Here is a 16162-nt window from a genome sequence, read left to right as displayed (position 1 = left end):
CAATTGCTTCTGACTGATCACAGCTTGGTGATGTAAGTGCAAATATCCAGTGGGTCCTTGGCTAGGCTTTAAGACTTTTGCAAAGACTGTGCCCTTGTGGGTAGCTTTGGTCACCGCAAGCAGCCTCTAGAAAGTGTGCTGATGAAACAAAACCTGTGAAAGGTCGCTAGTGGAACAACCTTCCTCAAGGGCTGAGGTGGACGTGCAGATAATGAGGATTCTTTATACTCACTGTAGACACATTCTTTCAATTAGAAGCAAAGAACAAAGTGCAGGTCCTTAAAAAATCTGCAGCCTTTACCTTGTGACCAAAAGGACATGATTCAAAGAATTCTTGATTGGGTCCTCCTGGCAAGGGACCTTATATCATTTTTCCCACCAACTATCGTGATTCACGGGGCACAGACTCATCTTTACAATTGCATAGCTGAACATCTTTCTCTTATTTTTCCCCCAGAAACCTGTAGTTAAAATATAGCTCCTGAAATGCTACATTTTAATAAAAAGGGTATTTTGAACTAGAACAAAAATAATAGTTGTATGTGTGTTTGTGGGTATCATATGTATAATACATTATGTCTTCCATGCAGTATCATGGTTTATAATATTTTAGAGAAGCAATATACAAATAAAACGAGTATTTATGGTGACTCTTACAAAAATGACAGAAGGGATGGACTGCAAATAGCTCTTCCTCTAGTTTAATATCCATTTCAGTGACAAACATGGGTCAGTTTGGTGCCCAGCTGAACGAAGATACAGAACCATTTTCCTTGACATTTCACTTGACATTTTGAATTAATTTGCTTTTGCAACCAGGGAACCTGTATAAAATAGCATATTGTTGATTGGAAATTCTAGTGCACTGCACTTGGAATTTATTATGTTGAACCATACAAGGTTGCCAATATTTAAACATTTTAACAAAAAAAAAAAAAAAAGGCAATTTCTGTGGCTCATGGTAAGAGAAGTTTGTTTCAGCCTTTGCTGTAACACAGAGAGACTTCATAATTAAATTAGTTATTCAACTCCTAGAACATAAATTGTTCTTATCCAGTTAAATGTGGACAACGGCAGAACCTATTAGAGGTGCGATGTGGTTTAAATGAGACACTGGGTGGGAACACACTTGGAAAAAGGTGAAGTGATTTGGATTCATTAGCATCCTGTAAAAGGCTGTAGGGTTTATCATGGTCCACTCCCTATTGCTTAAATGATTTCTTGGTTCGAATACACAGAGGTGTACATGTTTTTATTTCCTTCTGGATGTGACCTGACTTTCCTTTCATTAAGTTTATTCTCAAAGCCATTTCCCTCATTTCTTGGATTTACTGTACAGATTTCTTCTGAATGGGTAGGATATTTATACATTTCATTAACAATGTGTACTCTCAGGCTTTCTGGTTTGTTCATCCAGTAAAATGCTCAGTAGAAAATGTGCTTAAGGATTGTTCCCCTCACCATGAGGGAACTGAAATTAATTCCCTTACAATTTCTAAGAGCTTTAAGCACTTGTTTTGTGTAGGAGTCAAACAGCTGTGTTGGCAAAGCTTTAGTGTTGTTAAAGTTCTTTGGCCTGTTATATCCGGGTGATACATTTTATAGACATTGGTCAGACAGAACTTTCAACAACTGGAGTCTGGACGGCAGTACCACCTCCAAGGGGACTTTGGAGCTTCAGTTTCCCTCCCCTTCAAATCTGTTGTCCAATTTGAATCAGATCATGATATGTTCTGTATTTAAGAAGACTCTTGCATTACTCTTCAGTGCTCCGAGGATTAAACTCAGACGTTATGGTTCATCACACAAGGTCTTCTTAAGATATAAGTTGGAAGCAGCATTTCTTGCTTCTCCCCTCCCTTCTCCTGACTCCAGCTGACTAACCCTTCGGTGTTCTCTGAGTGCTCTGTCACAAGGCTCTTCTCTCCGACCGTTGACGGCCTGCTCCTCTACCTGCAACCACTTCTTGTTTTTGACGAGCACAGTCATCCTTGTAAAACAGTTCACATGCCCTTTCTCTGTGAAGTTCTCTTCTCCTTCCTGAGGCAATTACTCACGTATTACTCTCTGTTTCCCAAAGAACTGTACTCACTGTGATTATACTTTTACTTTCCTGTCTTTCTTTCTTGAGTCTGTGACGTCTTATAAAGCAAGGATTTGTTTACTCATCTTCGCTTCCCCAGGGCCTAGATACTCATTGAACTTTTTTTTTTTTTAATTTTAAAGTGAAGGTTAAGTTTCTCCTGTTATTGGGTTGTTTTTTTTTTCTTAAATGAATACTGCCTAAATAATCCAAAACGAAGGTTTCTGATTCCTCAGTAAATGTTCAAAATACAGGGTCTGGCACAAGTAACGTCCCTTTTTATTACAAAATCTTTTATTACAAAATCATCAGCATGTAGTTCTGTAACATCATATCACACTCAAGCCCACCCTATGACATTTTAGGTGAAATGTTCAAATTAAAACTATGAATTATTCCACCCATATTATTTCCCTACCAACCACACTCAAGCAGGCCTCACTGCCACCTGACCCTGTGTTTAAAGGTCCCCAAGAAGAAAATTACTGATACCGTTTTAGGAGGAAAGGGAATTTCGTATATGTGACTTTACACACTCTGGCCAGGTGTGAAAGTGTATGTATGAGGCCTGCATCCCCAAATCTCACCATGAATAGAGAGAATGGGAGGCTCTGTCTCTGGGGGTTACCAGTTCTGGTGTCTGAGAGCAGCATCTGGCATCGGAGCTGCGTCACTTGCTTAATATGCTGTAGATGTTTGGTGTCATTCAGTTAAAAACAGCCCCAGCATATTCAGAGCACAGAGGGTGATGGTCTAACTGTTCTCCCTCAGGAAGAAAGTGTCTGCATGAGCTGGTCCATTTCATAGGATTTGATTTTATGAGGGACAATCTTGAGGTACAACTGGCCCATACGAGAGAGACCGGAAGTTAAGGGTGGGGGGAGGTGGACTTGAATGATATCCTTACTATGATAGTCCAACAAATTGAAATAATTAGATGAAAATAAAGAATACGTGTTTCCATATATTCATATTTGGACCCACTTATGTGACAAACTGACATATGAAACGGCAAGGGGATGCGTGTCCCATTTTTTTCGGAAGGGAGCGGCTCTCTGTACAGGGGGGACCTACTGTGTAGCAGGATGGCAGGTTTCATGGGCAAATAAGCCAGGGGAACTGCCCGATGAAATAGCCTCCTGGCCCTCTCTGAAGGGGGTGGAGAATACCATTCATGAGATTTGTGGTGGAAAGGACTGGACTAAGCCGCTGCTTTTCAAGCATTGTTATGAATCGCCTGAGATCTTGCTTAAATGCTGAGTCTTCCTTGGGAAATCCGGAATGGGTCCTGAGAACCTTCATTTCTAACATGTTCTTAGGGGATTTTGATAATGCTGGTCAGTGGCCCGTCTTCCGAATAGTAATCACTGGGTAATATGGAAATGGGGAAGTTTTGCATAATCACTAGGAACATAGATTCCAGAATCAGAAAACCAGCCGTGATTTCGGGTTTCAGTCTGACATGATTTTGAGAAATCCGCTGTTCCTGACTGAATCCTGCCCACCTCGTCTGTAGAATGGGGATGCTATTGCTGCTGCTTCCTGTTGTCCTGGTCCAGGTGAAGGGAGAAAATGCATGTAAACACTTGATGCAATGCAGCTCATATTAGGTCCCATATAATGCTAGTGATTATACTTTCGCTTTAAGAATATGATGCTTTCCATTTATAGAATTGTCTAATTCTGATTGATTCCCAAATTTATCAGAATAGTAAAGAAACAAAGCCTGCAATGTGAAAAGTCAATGAAGGTACATTTTATTGTTCCGTTAATGTAACTGTTTAATAAAAACCCAGTCAACCTCAGCCCAGTGCGAAATTGTCCGTCTGGTGAACAACTATTCATTCTTCAAGGTTCCATTGAAAAGCCACCTGTTCTGTGCCTTCGCAGTTCCAGGGAGAGGATGATCACTGGCATTTCCGGTCCCCCTGCTACACTTAGTGCAGTAGTCTCATAAGTCATCCATGATGAACGTTGTGGAAGCAGCTGCTTGACTGCAAGTGTATCTCCTCCTCTTACATGGAAATTCCCTGAGTTCAGAAATGACGTTTTATCCACGATGTATTCCCAACATCGGTATCTAGCTCGTATCAAGGTAAATAACGGGTCCTTTAAAATAATCAATGAGGGAAAAAGGTAGATGAATTAGTCAAATTTATTAATGAATTGGGGGAAATCAGTCCCTGGTGCTCACATTTTCTTTCAAAGCCTTTCTGCCCTATTTTCAACGAAAATATTTTATACTTGTCTTTTCTTTAAAGAGCTTGTAGTTTAACTAGGGCTTTTAGGACATATGTGGATACATGTGGATGCTGACAGATGGGATAGATATTTGGGGGAAGTGCAGATAACTTCTAATGCTCCCAACTGACGAATATTCAACTCAGTTTGTTTATGTGGTCAGCTCTGCATCAATTCAAGAGTAAAAACTAAGATATAAGACATTACCCTATTTGTGCCTTTGCTCTTGTTTTGTGGGAGGACACCTCCCTTTTTGGCAGCACCTTGAGGCACACTTCATCCTCCCAGTGAAGTGATTCTCGTGCAGAGTAAGCATCCTTTAAGAACATCAAAAGGGCTAGGAAGTTGGGTCCTCCCCTTTCTAAGGAATTTCAGAGGACCCTTTCCCTTCCTCTGCCTCTAGAGACCACAGCTTTCTGGAAACACAGGGCAGTAGGTACCATGTTTATATCATCCTTGTTGACTCAGAAACTTTGGTTTACAACTCTTCTTTGTGCAAAAGCTCTTAAATAGTACAAAAAGAAATAAGAGGAGGCTTGATTCCACCTTGTCCTTCTCTCAGTGGCAGCTATTAGAATTGCAGACAGAAAGATCAATCTCTGCAACTCCTCATGAAATAAACTAAAAGCAGTAGGAATGCATCCTATCCTTTGTCTTTTTATTTCTTTCCTTCTTTCTTTCCTTCTTTTTTTCTTTTTTTGCTATTGTAATATTGATGATGGTGATGCTAATAATTCAAGCAGTCACTATTTATTAGGCACTTACCAGGCAGTGTGCTAACTCCTTTAAGTGCATTCTCATTTTGGTTCATTTTTTATTTTTACCAAACTTGTAGAAGTAGGTGCTGTTGTTCCATTTGAAACAACAGAAAAGTTGTCCTAGGTTAAGGAATGTAAGCGATGCCAGACCTCTGCACTGCAAAGTCAGGTGGCTCCTCCCTGCCCGAGAAGCACTGTTGTGGTCATTTCCAAAATGCCAGCATCCTTTGTCCGAAATCCTTGAGGTCATAGAAAGACATATAAATGATAAACTTTCCAGGTAGGTTGTTTGTCTCTTTGAATCTTAAGTATTGACAGCAATAGTGTTTCTTCTTACTTCTTAGGCAAATATGTTGGAGGAAGGACCAGTAGATACCCTTGCATCTCCTTCTCTGAAGCTGCTCATGGAGGTTTATTCTCAGTACTGGCCACTAAAGTCTTTCAGTAGCCCTGTCTGTGTTTTGTGGCTTTCCCTGCAGCTCTTCTCTGTCCTGCAGGCTGAAGCTGTGGGACACATGGCTGGAGAGAATGTGAGCCCTAGTATGGGGCATTAGGAACTGCAGTGACCACCTCATGTGTGGCCTTACTGAACACAGCCCTTCAGCTGTGCCCTTATCCTGGAGTGAGGAGGCCTCTCCCCTGTGGGTGTCTTCGTTTTGTTTGGCACCGCAAAGCCCACTAAGAGAGTCTGGGAGGCCCATTGCCCAAGTTTGTAGCTGATGTTGGACGGCCTGACTTCACATTCCACTGGCACATGTTTTCCTTTAATTTTTCATTTGGAAAAATCAATAAATGGTTATGATGCCTTTCAAAGAAATTGAATGAGTGGAAGTCAAGTTTAGCCCTATTATGGTGACTAAATGTCCTGGGTTTTCAGATACAATTTCAAACATCCCGTCTTGCCCCCCAATTGTATATTAGGTCAATATTTTCTGATTTTTGATTAAGGAGATACACTCTCCTCAGCTAGCAAAATACAGAAGGAGGACTTTTTGAACATTGCTTTTGGCCAGGCATTTAGAATTGCAGAGGTGTGTGTGTGCATGTGTGCACTCATGTATGTATATATGTGTGTATATATGTGCATGTATGAATGCATACGTATCTCTCAATCTCTACTTATATCTATAGAAAGTCAAGTTTTATCCTTATGTTCCCATTACAAATTGGGAAAATTGATGCTTCCAACTTTCTCAAGGTCTGCTGCCTTTAAGTAGCTGAAATGAGATTACAATCTCACAGTCTGACTTTAAAGCCTATAGTCATTATTATCAATTTTCCTTCATGATCAAATTTGTTTTTTAAAACACAATTTTTCCCCACACCTAGGCTTATCCCCACTGAGAATATGCCCTAGGCTCCTGGTCAGCAGACTACAGGTGCCAAGAGAGGGGGTAACCTACCTTGTGCACAGCCTCCGGCCTGTTTGCCCAGCCTCCCGCCCTTCTCGGTCCTTTCCTAACCCCTTACATTCTTGCTCCTGGGAGACAGGAAATCAAACAAAAGACACCTGAGTGGGTGCCTGTCTGAAGCCATGATTGATTGTGATGCACTAATTACTGGGAAGGGTTAGGAGTGGGTGCGAACATAGAGATGATCACAGATCAGTTAAAAAGAGATTTGTTTCTCTTTTTGCCACCTGCCTGTCATTTGCAAATGTCTGTTGGTTCCCATTCAGCCTGCCTGTGATTGAGAATCCTGCTGACACTTGGTGGTGTGAAGAGCCAAGTGTTGTATCTGCATTTCTGCAGGTAATTTAGCTGAGGATCCAGGGGGCAAATCGCTGGCTTTTACGAGAACAAGGCTGTCCATAAACAACCTTTGTTAAAACCTGTAACAGTTGCCATGATAATAATAATAATGTGAAATTTTCTAGTGAGAGCATAATTGATAAAATAGCAATTTGTTTTCAAATTAATATGTGCTTCGCTATCAGGTTTTCACTTACCATGCAGCTTCTCTTAAACACGTACAGGAAATCCATCGAATGATATTTCACAACCGGAAAGGTAAACACAGCATTTAGGTAATTTACTTAACTAAATCAGGGATCACCATTAAAACCTTTATATATGTCATGGAGGGAAATGTAGAGTTAAAATTAAATTGTTCTAATGAAAACAACCTACACAGGTTCATAAGATTCAAAATTGTAAGAGTGACCTCTAGTGACTATATAACTGCTTAAATCTTTACTAAAATTCAAAATAGTGTGAAGTAAGAACGTGTAGAGAAAAAGAGGGCATACTTTATCATAAGGAAACAAAGTTATTTGTTTTGAATTCAGTAGTCATTCTTTGAAAATAATGTAATTATATGGCAAAACACTGATATCTTCCATGTGAAAAAATACACACGCACATGCATTTTTCTATTCATCCTTCAATTCAAGTCACTAGGCCTGTTTTGTGAACCTACTGAATGCAAAGTACTATGAAGTTATTGAGGACTGACAGATAAAGTTTTCTTTATGTTTTTCATGATGCCCTCCAACTCATGAGGGAAAAGACAAGCAGACCATACCATTGCAGGGCATTGGGGGCAGGGAGCATTAGTCGGGCAACAGAGTGTCATGGCAGAGCCTCTGAGCACAGCACCATTGCCTCATGGATGTGTGGCTGTCTCTGAGGAGGATGGGCCAGAGTCAGATTTCACTGATGGGAAGAAAGAGGGGGCTACATGAATCCGAGTAAGAACCACAGGTGTTTCAGCAGGGATGGAGCAGATAGAGCTATCAAGATAAGCAGATGGGTTTGAGACACAGACACAAAATAGCTCAGGGAAGGACTTGTGCACCGTTCCTAGGCATTCTCCTGAAGGCCTGAAAGGAGACTTAGGCAAGGAAGTAATGTCAATCGATTAGCATTTTGGAAGAATTGCCTGGCTTCAGAGCAGGACTTGGTCCTGAGGAGATCAAGACCGGCTATAAAATGACTAAATAGGTGGTGTCCAACATCTTCAATATGGGAAATGTTATGATTCTTTTCTCTTAAGCTACATCACATATATCTGGACAGATGATTGAGTCTTTGTTCAGATTCACATTATTAGTAGGCATACTATGTTTTAAACATGCATAGTGAATGACAGCATTAATGGTAGAGCCATGTAAAAAGTACAATGTCTATGTATACATATGTGAATATATTTATATATAAAACATGTCTATAAAAACACATGCTGACACAAATACTCAAATGCTATTTCATAATGAAAAGATATCTATTTTGATTATATAGACATATAAACATTCATTCAGATATACTAACTATATGAACCATGGCATGACATTTTATTTTAGAGTCAAATCTTTTAAATCTTCATCTCATAGATATTTTTAACTGAACTGGAATGTAGCTGAAGAAAACATTATGTTCCTGTGTTGTCCAGATACCAGGTCAGAAATCCAAATCTGGAACAATAGCCCTTGTATTAATGATTGAATCTTCAGCTTGCTGATAAATGAAAACACTTGGTTCACCTTCTTTTTTCCCATTTTGATCTGCTTGGATTGCCATAACAAAATACCTAAGACTTGGTGGCTTCAATAACAGAAAATTCTTTTCTTGGGTTTCTAGAGCCTGGAAGTCCAATATGAGAGTGTCGGCAGGGTTGGTTTCTGCTGAGGCCTCCCTCTCTGGTTGGCAGGTCGCAATCTTCTTTCTGTGTCTTCACATGGCTTTTTCTCTGTGCCTGTGCCTCCCAGGTGTCTCTTCTTCTCCTTATTAAGACAACAGTGCCATCGAATTAGGGCTTCACCCATATGCCCACAATTTACTTCCAAATACAGTCCCCTTAGGGGCTAGGACTTCAACACTTGAATTTGGGGGGAAACACAATTCAGTCCATACCACTGCCATAGTTCCCCTGATCAGAAATGAAGTAGCTAGAAAATGCTCCTTCCAAACTCATACTTTATGAAAAGTTCTGATAACAAACCCAAACATATTTTTTTGGTAATGGGGAAAGCAATTGCAACAGAAACTGTAGGGCAGCTGCGGCGTGCTGCCCAGGTGACCTCTTCTGAATTGAGGCGCTCATTCCTCCAGCTGCTGGGAATATTACATGCTGACAGTTCAGAGCTGAGTCCCTCTCCAAAATGCCCCAAAGCCAGATGCACTTGCCTGGCCCGAAGTTACAGCCCTTGCTTGGTAGCAATTTCCATCCAAAGGCAAGTCAGTGTAGGGTTCATATGCCCCTAATCTTCAACACGGATGGGAAAACTAAATGGACAGCAAAGTTCCGATTGCCCCTTGTTGATGACGTAATCCTTTATCAGGGTTGCATTGGCTTATCACATGCACAGTGAAACATGGTGAAAGAATCCGTTCTTGGTGAACAATCTTGATTGCTCCTTTGCAGTTTCCATTATTTCCTACCATCTCCTGTAATCATGTGGCTTCCATTGCTATATATTTTTACTGGACAGAAAAGTGAAAAGCTGAAAGAGGGGAATTGTGTCTATTCCCCATTGTAAATCAAAAAGGTGTGGAAGGGGTAGGCAAGACGTGAATGGAACATTTTCAAAACATGAACCTTTGGGTGCCCCCTGGGATTTGGAGCTCTCTCTCTACATTGGTCAGGAAACATAGGTTTTATTGTGATATCCCCTACTGTGTCTAAGAATAAGTTCACTTCATGTTACAGTTAACTTCTAATAAGAGCTTTAGACTTTATTCCTCCTTGCTCTCTTAAATTTCAAATAGTGGAATTTCAAGCCTCAGCATAGAAGGGTAGAAGTAGACATGAACTCTCTCAAGTAATGCAACCATATCCCTGATATTATCCTGTTCTCAGAGCTAGTAAACCCTAACTACTGCTGCTGTGACAATCATACAGATCAAGGACCCTGTGCAGTTCTACAGCGGGAATTTTTGTCTGCCCGATCTCATGCTCTTGAATCTAATGGCTCTCTCTATGCAAGAAGTGTCAGGACACAGGCCAGTAGAAACTCTGCATGAGGAAGTGCCAAATCCTCTCACTATATGCACCCCCCCCGCCATTGACTCATGTTCTCACAGTTCTCATCCATATGCATAAGGATCATAATTGACATATGTGATGTCCTTAACTGATATTTCTTCCTCATTCTCAGAATGGGCTTGCCAGAGCATATTGATGGTAGAATTCAGTCCCTACGTCTTTAATGCTCAGCTTTCTGCAGGACATAGTTAGAACTCGCTCAGACCTTCTCTACTTTTTATATTTGAGAAAACAAGCTGTTTTCAACAAATAGGAACAATGGTTGTTTATCAGTTAGTTTCTGTCTTAATTTGGGTTCCCAGAAACACATACTGAAATGGAGATCTGTATACAGGACTTTTTTTTGGTGCACTCTCTCCCATATTGTCCTAAACTGTGGGGAGGTGGCTTTCGTGCTCCTGTATTAAAAAGTCATTTGATACAGGCTGCCCCCTGGAAAGAGGATGTGATCTTGGCAAGACAACTGTCTTCATCTCAGGCACTTCTCCAAGAGGCTTGATAGCTGAGGGCTGTCAGCTGACAGCAATACTGTTACCTGGGGAATAAGTCCCTTTGTCCTCAAGGGAGATCTGGACAGTGTGCCATGTGATCCAGTATATTTGGTAAGATCTTGGGTCCTGTCCATAGGGGAAAATGTCTTAATATCTCATTATATGCAAATAAATCAGAAGAAAATGTTCGGTCTGGTGACCTTCCTGGGAGATGAAGATTTGTGCTCTCAAAGCATGATCCTAGAAGCACCGCCACAGTGGGGAACCTGGGTGCTTAAAATGTGTCCTTTCAGATACTGAATAAGGATCTCTGGGGATGGGGTCACGGATAGTCTATTAATTAGCACCTTCCCCAAACTGCACGAAACAGATTCCCCCAAATTCTGTGGAAAAGGCTGCTATGTAAGAAGGATGCCATCCAGGTCCTCAGACTCCATCTGTACTCACAGTGTGTGTGTGTGTGTGTGTGTGTGTGTGTGTTGAATACACGATGATAATTCGCTTTGATAATGTGACATACTGTGATTTAAGAGCATGTGGTATTTTAAAGCTTATTTTAATGAAAAATTTTTGATATCTTCAAGATTCAGGGGCTTTTTGTTGTTGTTAAAATCGATTTTGAATGAACGTTGAAAAATCTTTGAAAGTAGAGTAAACCCATCGGAGTATAAGGCATTTAGTAATTTAAGCATCCACAAGCAACCTCACATATCCAAAGTCATTTGAAAGGCTTTAGACAAGCGGGAATTTGATTGAACGGTAGACAAGAGTGAATAGCCCAGCTAGTGACAGCCAGCTAGTGATAACCTAGGATCTACCTCACAAAATGGTTTTTGCACCTGGGGACTGTGAGGGGTGATATAAATGTTGTCCTTCAAGACAGGCTGTGATTTTTTTTAAATCACCACAGTGAATCACCTTCATTTTCATTAACAGCTTCGCTGTACAGCGCCCATGTCTTCACATACCGTCTCGGCGCTGACGACTCCGATTTTATATATCCATCCCTGACATCTTTGCTAAGATCCAGATTTATTCATTCAAATAGGCTTTTGAAATCTCCACTCAGGTACTGTATAAACACCTGAACAGCAGCCTGACAGAAAGCAAAACTTTTATTCCCTATCCCCAAGTCCCAAACCTGTTTCTTTGCTGGTCTCCCTCATTTCAGTGAATAATGCCATTTTATTGCAATTGCTAAAACTAGAATGTTGGGAGTCCGCTTTGATGCATTGGTACTTCACATCTTCTTCCACCCAAAATAGTGTAATTAGCTGCAACTTGTCTCTCTTTCACTCTTCTCTCCATGCCGCCCCTGCATTTCTCCCCACAACAGCCAGGGCCCTTTTTAAATCCATCAAAGGTTTTTCATCATTTGTGCTATGTTTTATAACATAGCAATGTCTACCACAGCCTGCAAGTCCCTACTTGGTGGGGCCCATGTTTATCTTCCCAAACCTTTTCCTCTTCCCAAACCTTTTCCTATCTTTCTTTTGTTCATTCAAGACACCCTGGCATTCTTATTAATCCTTGGGGGAAAAAGCCAGTTCCTGTCCTGGAAACTCTCTTTCTTGCTGTCTTTTGTCTTCTGGGATCCTCCTGCCCCCAGATCTCCTCCAGAAGAGAGTCTTGTTTCTATTCACGCAACTGCCCGAACGCTACTTTTCAGGCAGTCATTCCTAAGAGCCAGTCTAAGCTGGCCTCACGCCCCGGAGTCTCCACTCTTCTCCGCACCTCCCCTTCTTTTAGTCATTATATTTATCGCTGCACTATTTATTATTGCTTATTAATTTATTAATATCATTCTCCATTACAATGCAACCTCCACAGACCAAGTACGTTGCTTAACTTACAGCCACTGTGTTTTCAGCTTAAAGAATATTAGACCTATATAAATCCTCAACAATGTTTTTGAGTCAATAAGTTAATAACAAGCATGATAATAACAATTGGGAACATCTATTAGGCATTTCATATGTACCCGTCATGAGCAATTTAAATGCACTATTTGATCCTATTCTTATGTGACTTTATGAAACACAAATATGCTAAGGAGAATATTATAATTGTAATATTATAGTTTTATCCTGTGTAACTTAATTTTATCCTGTATAACTTAATTTAATAAGGTTATGCATGATTTTATTTATAATATAAAGGATATGAAGGATGCTACTTCTTCACAAGTTTTGCATTATTTTATGGCAAAAAAGAATACACTATAGTAATATTTGTCAACTGGATTATTTATGTAGAATCCACGCATTCCTTAGATATGACAAAAATGTACTCACTTGAAGCAAATTGATCAGTACCTAGAAATAGAAAATCTGTTATCCACCCACGGATCTTTTGTTAATGGGGCTTATTTAGGACATTTTAACCAGAATTGTTTTCTCTCTAAATATAAAATATTGTGAAAATGTTCTCAAATTGTTGTGCGAAAAAATTTATGGAATATAAATCATAGAACTTCATGGAACCATACTGTTGGAAAACAAATTAAAATATATTGTGATGATTTATTGATGGTAAATATATCATCCAGAATTTAGTTACTAAGTGTAATAAGTTTTGAGGACTTGGGAGTTAATAAAACTCATCCAAACTACCTCATAAGATGTTAAGTATTGAGGGAAAAACACAATTTTCCAAGTTATCAAAAAAAGTCTGTTTAAAGTTTATAAGTTTAGTAAAGAAGATACATATTCTTTGTGACTATTCAACCAAGGAATCATATGATTCCCACCATCTTGTCCATGTAATAAAACTTAAATTAGTACCTCTGAACTGGATCAAGATAGCAAAGGGTTTCACAGTCAGAATTTCGGATAAGCTCCCTGAGTTTTAACTAACTATACTTAGTTTCACGCCATCATTATAAATGTGACAAATATAAAGTGCGGGTCATTGACTTGAGCAAATGGGCTCGGAAATGTAAAAATACTGTGTTAAAACTGAACTTAAAAGCTAAGTCTTTTGGGAGGAATCAAGAGCAATAAATTTCCCTTAATCCCACCAGAATCTGGGATTAGGGTCAGGGAGGGAAATAACCAGCTTTGATCTGGATGCCGCCTTCATTTTACTTCAGTTTTTTTTTTCCTTTCTTTATGGTGTTTAAAACTGATAAAGTGAAATCAATAACAGGAAAGACTAGGTCCCTACTGATTTTCATATTCTTTTAACAATTCTGTTGGAAAGATAGAACCTACAACCTTTAAAAAAGAAAATAGAGACTCAGATAATAAAATAAATTTCTGAACAGGATACAAAACTGAGGTTCACATCCAGGTCTTCATACTTCAGGTCCAGTGAACACTGAACCCCAATCTATGGTACTTATTTGCTTATTCTTTTGTCTTCCTGTGCTTCTTCTTTATCCAACTTTTGCCACCTCTGTTTATATAAATTCAATGCAACAGTACTTAGCGATCACCTCTATGCCAGCACATATCTGCAATATCAGAAGACACCAAAGGCATAAAAATGCATAGTTGGATCTGATTCATAAATTTGTGTTGAGAATTAACTGCAATCATTTTTTGTAAAATGCTTAGGGTATTGACTGCGTTATAGTAATGTTCAACAAATCTTTTAATTTTTTTCTTCTCTTCTTCTCTAGCAGCAGCAGCAGCAGCAGCAGCAGTAGTAGTAATATTCAGACACTATTCCTACCCTTAAGGAATTTAAATCTAATGAAAATAATAAAATAAATACAAATAAAATTACCATTAGAAAGAATCTGGATAAATGTAAGAGGTGCTATGAGCTTAGGAAATGATTTTTAGAGTATTTTGCGTAATGGACATCTTAAACTTTGATTATGATCTAGCAGGGTAGGGAACAAGGAGGTCTTAATATGAAGACCTTCCGAAACAGAGACACGAAAGGAACTCTTGGAATCCCAAATGAAATTGCCCCTGCAGATGTGAGCTTGACGCTCAGCAGATGGTGGTAAAAGGTTCCTTTCCAGAAGACTTAGACCCTCTGTCTTCCGTGCAGGCCAGCCAAGATCCTGAGGCTGATAAACGTCCTAACAGACGCCAGGTCCATCCAGTGCCAGATTTCCCTGTGAGAGAGGACCAAACAGAGGAAGCGCCAGGGTGGCCCACATCGGTTCCTCTCTCTTAAAATACCCTTTTGAGGGGTCTAAGATGTTCTGCCCCTGACTCAAAAGGGAGTCATCTTCTATAGCTTTATAGAAGCAGTGGCTCCATTAAAACTTATTCTGGACACTGCCTCTGTGAAACTGCCGGGCATTGAATCACCTGATCTCAGTCTGTCCTGCCCCTGCCTAACCAGGGTGCCTTGCAATGATTTTTTTTTTTTCTAGTCACAGATTAGTTCAGCTAGGATGAGTCTGATTTCCACTTAAGTCGGTGCCGATTTCCTCCTGTGAGCTGCTGCTGGGTCTGCTGGGTCTCTGCCAAGGACGCTTCCTCACCTGGAATCTTATTTTGAGTTTCAGGCAGAAAGTTGGCAGCTCAGATGTTTGTAGTCATAGTAACTCCAGGGGAAGATTAGGGAAGTACACACGTGAGGCTGTCTGGCTGTATGAATGTGAGACTGTCTTTCTCGATTCATCCTTCTATCCATTCATTTACTGATTCATCTCTAAAACATTCATTGAGAATCCTTACGTGCCCTACATTGTGTTTGATACTAGAGATGCAGAGTTGAAAATTATTTAGGTGCTGCCTTTGAAGAGATCATTCATTATTTAATCACTGAGGAAATGTTATTGAGATTTCTATATACCAACCCTTTGCTAGGTATGTGCTTACAATGCAGGGAGAAGATGAATAGGACTTGGTGCCTATCCATACAGTGTGTTGTCTAGAAATCCATAAAAATAGCATACACTGTGCATAGGCCTTAGTGCTGAGTGCCATATAGATGATTTCTAATGTATTGATGTCGACAGAAATAAAGGCAAACAGTTCAGTGCAAGAGAAATGCCGCATAATTCTATAGCAGCAGCTCTCAACCAGGGACTATTTTGCCCTACCAGGCAAAATATTCAGCAGTACCTGGAGACATGTTTAGTTGTCACCTCTAAATAGTGCTACTAGCATCTAGTGGGTAGAGAATAGGGATGCTGCTAAACATCCTACAATGCACAGGACAGCTCCCTGAAGCAACAAGTTCTCCAGCCCCAAATGTCCACCGTGCCCAGGTTGAGAAGCTCTTTGTATAGTATATAGATACACATACACAGCTATGAGTACAAAGGAAGGTTTAATTCACTGTCTTGAAAGCAATAAAAGTCTGTCTAAAGGAGAGGACATTGCAGTTTGGTGATTGTGGATTTCGTCACAAGAAAGTACGAGCGTTCGTGTCCCTGAAACATTGTAGAATAAGTACCACACAACAGGAAATCCTTTTTTGTTCATTTATCTTCACCAAAAATTACTGGGGACTATTCTCTCATGTAATTTTGTTAGATAAACTCAACAACCCTGTGAGGTATATAGATTAGATATATTTTCCTGCAGAACTTAAAACTCACTGTGTCTTGTTAATGTATATTCCTATTCCCCCAAGTCACTATGGTTAGTAAGCGGCATCACTCATAGAGTCTAGTGACTTCCTGAAATGAACCAGTC

The sequence above is a fragment of the Pteronotus mesoamericanus genome, unplaced genomic scaffold (genome assembly GCF_021234165.1).
Source record: "Pteronotus mesoamericanus isolate MK-2021 breed Mesoamerican mustached bat unplaced genomic scaffold, CSHL_Meso_final contig_52, whole genome shotgun sequence".
Taxonomy (NCBI): Eukaryota; Metazoa; Chordata; class Mammalia; order Chiroptera; family Mormoopidae; genus Pteronotus; species Pteronotus mesoamericanus.
This window is presented reverse-complemented; position numbering follows the sequence as displayed.